Source organism: Mercenaria mercenaria, chromosome 19 (assembly GCF_021730395.1).
Source record: "Mercenaria mercenaria strain notata chromosome 19, MADL_Memer_1, whole genome shotgun sequence".
Classification (NCBI taxonomy): Eukaryota; Metazoa; Mollusca; class Bivalvia; order Venerida; family Veneridae; genus Mercenaria; species Mercenaria mercenaria.
Window position 1 is genome coordinate 13,658,678 of NC_069379.1, and position 6,318 is coordinate 13,664,995.

Sequence of the window (6,318 nt, forward strand, 5' to 3'; positions counted from 1 at the left end):
TTCTTTTTTTTTGTCTTACAGTCATTTTATAATTAATAAAAACCTTTTTATCAAAACACAGTCATGTTTGACTTCGTGGGAGTGAACTAAAGCCATTACATAAAGTTGGTATTACATAAGTAAGGTGGAACATTTTATGTTTTGTATACCATAATTAATTTATTCCGTTGGGTTTAACGTCGCACCAACCCAATTATAGGTCATATGGCGACTTTTCAGCTTTAATTAATGGTGGAGGAAGACCCCACGTGCCCCTCTGTGCATTATTTCATCACCAGCGGGCACCTGGGTAGCCACCTTCTATAAGCTATCTAGATGGCTTCCGCACATGAGGAATTGAACTACGAGATGGCCATGGAGTCACCCCTCCACCCCCGCCCCCGTCCCCAACCCCGCGCTGTATACTATTATATATCATATTTAATCATACTGATTTGTAAACAATACCTAAATAATGGCCCGTTCGGATAAGTTAATTCACAGTGCCAAGAAAGTTGGAGACACTATTTACTCGGTTTTAGTACTTGTATGAAACTACTTTTATTTTAAAGATGTTAAGAATCGGACAGAATTATTTGAGCCGCAACATGGGAAAACCAATATAGTGCGTTTGCGGCCAGCATGACTCCAGACCAGCCTGCGCATCCGTACAATAGGCTTTAAAAGCAAACAGGATGGATCGTGACCAGACTGCGCGGATGCGCAGGCTGATCTTGATTCTTGCTGGTCGCAAACGCACTATGCTGGTTTTTCACGTGGCGCGGCTCAAAATTTTATCGACTTTAAATAATTTATTGCAGTTGATTGTGTAAGGAATTCGCAAGTTTTAAATTAAAATGACTAAAATTCTTTTTTACGATATTGTCATTTTGCAAAAATTAAAAGGAGACGAATTCCCATTTGACAAGTTTTATCATCTAAATTCATCTTAAAAAGGATAAATAAAATGAGTAAAAATAATTGCTATTTTACAGAATATACATTTTGTTAGTTTACGCATTACATTCAACTGTTAGCAACTTATTGCCAAATACAAACTAGAATGTTCGGGCTACCAAACAAAATATATATTAGAAGCTCAATTGGCTACCAATAAACTTGCAGAGCCTGTATTTTGTGTTATCATTGCACATCTGTAAATTTAATCTGTATCTTGTATTTGTTATCATTTCATTGCAGATCATGTACGGAAAGTATGAAGAAATCCTTTTGTTAAGATTGAACAAAAAGGTTCGTCGAAAAGAGGACAAAGTCCGACAGTTTGACCGATTCTCAACTAGGAAAATAGATAAAGAGCTGACAGAATGCAAAGCAGTGGGCTTTTCGCGTGAGTACTCTGCTTTATAGACCAAATATGTTATCTCAGCCATGTATCTTTTTTATTTTTTTTTATTTTTGCATTTAATTGATATCAATTTTTTTTGCACGATTGGTAAACTATGTTTAAGATTATTGAGATAGTTTTTAACCCTTACCATGTTAAATTTCTATAATGAACTTGTTCATCTTTCAATTTGGACAGCACAATTAACTGTTAAAAGGGGTGCTCTCTAAAAAGATACTGGCTGAATAGTGAATAGTGCAGATCTTGATCAGCCTGTAAGATATGATGCCTTTTTATAAAATATGGCTGCCACAATGTCCGTTGAATGAACAAAAATACATTTATTTCGCGTTGAATTCTATTTCTGATAAACTTGAATATTGCTGAAAATATACGAATGCTTTTTATTATCTCCCTTTATGGCTCTGACTGTAACAGCTCACGTACAATATTAAAAGTGGTGCTTTTCTATTCATGTAATTACGTATAACATCTATCTGGAAAACTGTTTAATCTGTTTAAGGTAAAAAAATTAAAGCATTATGAACCTTTTATGTGGCTTAAGAACATTTTACGTCTTTTCCAGAGGACGGATGCCTTTTAACAGAGGTAGACGTGCGCATCAAGCCGGCTGAGAAGTGCAAAAATTTAAACAGTAAAACATCTATGTGCTTTAAAACAATAAAAGGGACACTTTGTCAGGTAATAGCTTTATCTTTGTTAACAATGTGAGTCGCGCCATGAGAAAACCAACGTAGTAGCTTTTCGACCAGCATGGATCCAGACCAGCCTGCGCATCCGCTCAGTCTGATCAGGATCCATGTTAGTCACAAACACTTTCTCTAGTAGGCGGATGTGCAGACTGGTCTGGATCCATGCTGGTCGCAGAGCCACTGTGATGGTTTTCTCAAGGCGCGGCTCATGTGTTTGAATAACATTCTCCCGTGTGTAGCATTCTCCGTACAGTCATACAGGCTTTTCAGTAGAAAATGTGACAAGTAGATTTATTTATTGATTTTGTTAGGTTTAACGTCACAATTATAAATCTATGTCATATGGCGACTGTCCAGCTTTGATGGTAGAGGAAGACCCCAAGTGCCCCTCCGTGCATTATTTCACCGCGAGCGGGCACCTGGGTATAATCATCGACCTCCCGTAAACCAGCTGGATGGCTTCCTCTCAAGAAGAATTGAACGGCCCGAGTGAGGCTCGAACCCACAAGTCAAGCGACCTTAACAATTCGACACGAGAACCCGTGACGAGAAAGATGCGGTGTCTTGTGCTACTTAATGTTCGTGATTAACTATAAAATTGTCTTTTAGTTTAAAGCTTTATCATGTCAAAGTTGTGCTTTTCTGCATTTGTAAAATAAAATATATGTTTGGGTATCGAATATGCCTGAAAACTGCATTTTGTTTGGAAATAGATTTGTTCATTTGCTTTTCACGCAACTCGCCTGAGACCCGGTCCCTTGTCTGTTTGATGGCAAAGTTTGCAAATTTATGAATGAATTTTGATTGAGCTTTTTTACACGGTTGTACCTGAATTATACTTTCTTTTAATATATGCATTCTGAATTTTATTAAACTGTTAAGTTTAGTTTGTAAAACTTTTTTCTACATACCAGTATGTACGTATCTTATCATTTTTGACTGTTGTATATGGAAAACAGTTAACTTACACATTTTTACCAAATGCAGATGACTTTCTGCCAGTTTTAGTGTATGTTCCAAATCGCTTTCAACCAGCCGACACCAGATGCAGTAGGAATAATTTCACTAGGGCCTAGCCACGAAAAAAAAATGTATCTGATGTCCATGAGTGACATACATTTAATCATACATGTAAGACAGAGGTATTTTATCTGTAATTCACATTTTTTAAAAGGTTTCAATTAAATGTTTGCACAGTTGACCATGCATGCGATATTTTGCCGGTGTATTTTAGTTGTTTTTTTCTCTAACATTTCAATATTTCAATGAAAAGCATATGTCTTCGTACTTTCCAGAATGACAACGGAACACCGATTGTATGTAAACTTGAACAGAAATGGTACTTAATGGGTCTTTCTGTGGTCGAAGAAGGTTGTGGACGAAATAACATCGGAATTCGAATGTCCCACTACAGCCGTGCCATAGAAAATATAATAAATCCTAAATAATCGAAATTTTCAGCTACGCTTTAAATCATAATGCACTACAACTATTGATACTTCTGTTCAGTTTAGTACATGTATATATAAATATCACATAGCTTTGATGGGGACGGAAAATATTTCAACACGTCGAGTAAAACATTGCATGGCTGTCTGCATAGATGGGGTCCGAGAATAAAAATGTATACCAATTAGAAGCTAAAATTTTGATAAATTTTCTCTGCAAATATTTGAAAATGAGTGGTGTTTTGGATGAAATAAAGTAATCATTAGATTGCTGCTCTAAATTATGTAATCTGAAGTAATTGGTAGAAATGTTGACTTTTGTTTAAGTTGGAGGAAAACCATGGGTTTTATAAGGATATATTTATGCATTAAATTATAAAAGTGATAAAATACCATAAACTTGAAACTTGAAATAGTAAGTAGATACTTTAGTACTCTTGGGTACATTGTGACACTACCTTGTAGGTACATTTTGGGTTTCAGCTTTTGCCTGCACCCGAACTTGAATAATAAATTTCACTAAAATGTTGACAGTATTTCTCTCCCACAAAAAGCAATGTGATATTTGTTTAACGATACAAAAAAAAATAATCTAGAAACAGTTTCAAATGTTGACGAAGTAATCAGAAGAAAGACGAATTCAACTTTGTGAAATACATGTGCATTGTAACTGCGACGCTCTACATTAAAAAGTATGGAAGGCCGGCGCGCCATGTTAACTGACAGTCGCTGCGTTTTAAATAACACTGTTAAATCTAAAATGTTTAATGATAAATACCAAATGCTGTAAGACATATATATAGGATGCTAATTGCCAGACATACAAACATGTATATCTCCACGGAGATAACCTCAATGATAGCTGATAAAGCAAAAATCTTTGACAATATGTAATTATGTAATGTTCTTTTAGTCTGACTTGAAGCAATGATTGCATGCTCTACTCGTCACGCGAACATAGTACCGATTTTTTCACTCTGAAATTGTTTAAAAAGTTTTTTAAGACAGAATTATGTAACAAAGGCCGACTTTTTTAATGTATGAAAATCCTCCTCTGAAATTTTCAGCTCTGTTCAAATACGCCCTTAAACCCATTTAGCTTTATTGTCTAGAATTTCATAGTGAAGTCATTTAACATCATATACATTGAATCAAAACCGACTCCGAACCAATTTCGTTGTTGTTTTTCGTTTCAGGATCCTCATGGTAGGGCTTTCACATATACCAAATGTAACCCCGATCAAATTTAACACCCGAATCTCTCGATGAAAACAAGTTAAAAAGCATATACGTTTCGACCCAAATAGGAAGTCCAATTAGAATTTCAATCCGTGCTTGTTTTCATTTCCGGTTTTGGATTTCAATGTACATGTGAAATGGCCTATTCATTATAATTATGCATTCTGATTTTTATCAGTTCAGTTTTAGTTCGATGTTTGTGAAATAGCATTTACCAAATAGCGTTTGCCGTTTGACAATTACCATTGGCAGTCACTATTTAACGTTAAGCATTTGGCAATTAGCACTTGATATCAAACATATCATTTAACATTTAGCAATAAGATAATTAATAATTGGTATAAAAAATTTCACATTTGGTGTTTAGCAATGAGCATGGCGCACCGGCGTTCCGAAATACGCTTACAACTCATAAAAGAAAAAACTTCTGTATCTTTGATATGTAGCGCATTTGCTATAGAATAAGAGCAGTGGAAACAACAACAGTATTATTGATGGAACTATTTTACACTAGCAATGGGAATGAAGTATGACAAAACAAAATGGCGAGTAATATCTTTATTGAAAAAAATAGCAATATATTTTCTGTATACTTTGTCTACTGTGTAGATCAAACAAGTGAACATGATGAAAGTAAACCTTTAAACGAGACAATATTCAAATTACAATTGTCAATAAAACAGATAAAAAACAAGCATTTGTCTAATTGTCAGCATTTTTCAAAAGCTAAAAAAAACGGGTATAGAAACGAGAACATGAAATATCAAAAGCTATGACTGTGACCTTTGGAAAACAACAAGAAGTGAAGAAAAACGTCTCTATCTGTCTAATGGACGGCCTTGGACTTGAAATGTCGGACTGTGGTGTATTTTGAATCGCTTGTGTATCGATACCTTCTTTTTTCTTTTCTTTTTTTTTTTCGTTTTTTTGCTGGGTCTCGCGACACAGCTGTACACTTAAAGCGACTATCCAGCTTTTCATTATTTTAAGCATGGACGCGTATACCTGGGTAGAACCACACACTTTCCAAAAATAAGTTAGAAAACTTTCTAACATAAAAGCATTCTACACGTACACAAGAGAGAATTTGTGCCTACAGTGGAGATGGGCAAGTAATTCGACGTCAGTGGCCGTAACCAATCGGCCATTGAGGCTGCTTTCAATACTCTCTACACCTGATACATGTGGTTCATATTAGACTGCGGATCATGGGGTCGCGAATTCGACCAGTACCAATTGGCCATGGAGTCCCCTTTTTAATACCTTGTACATCGGATGCTTTAGTCCAGTGATGATATCTCAAACTACACAACCCTGGGTTCCAAGTTCGACCATAACCACATAGACATGAAGGCCCGTTTCCAGTAGTAACGCTTCAGACTGCGTAACTCGGGGTCGCGAATATGAGGCCCTGCTCATCAAACTAAAACCATTAATATATGGGTGAGTGTACAGAGTTTCGGTGATTTACACCTAACACATTAAAGAACAAGCGATGCTTCTAAAAAATCAAGCGTTTTCCGTATCTTGTATCATCTTTCAACTGAAATTAATAGCCGATTTTAAATAAATCGCCATTGCGACTAACAGATAT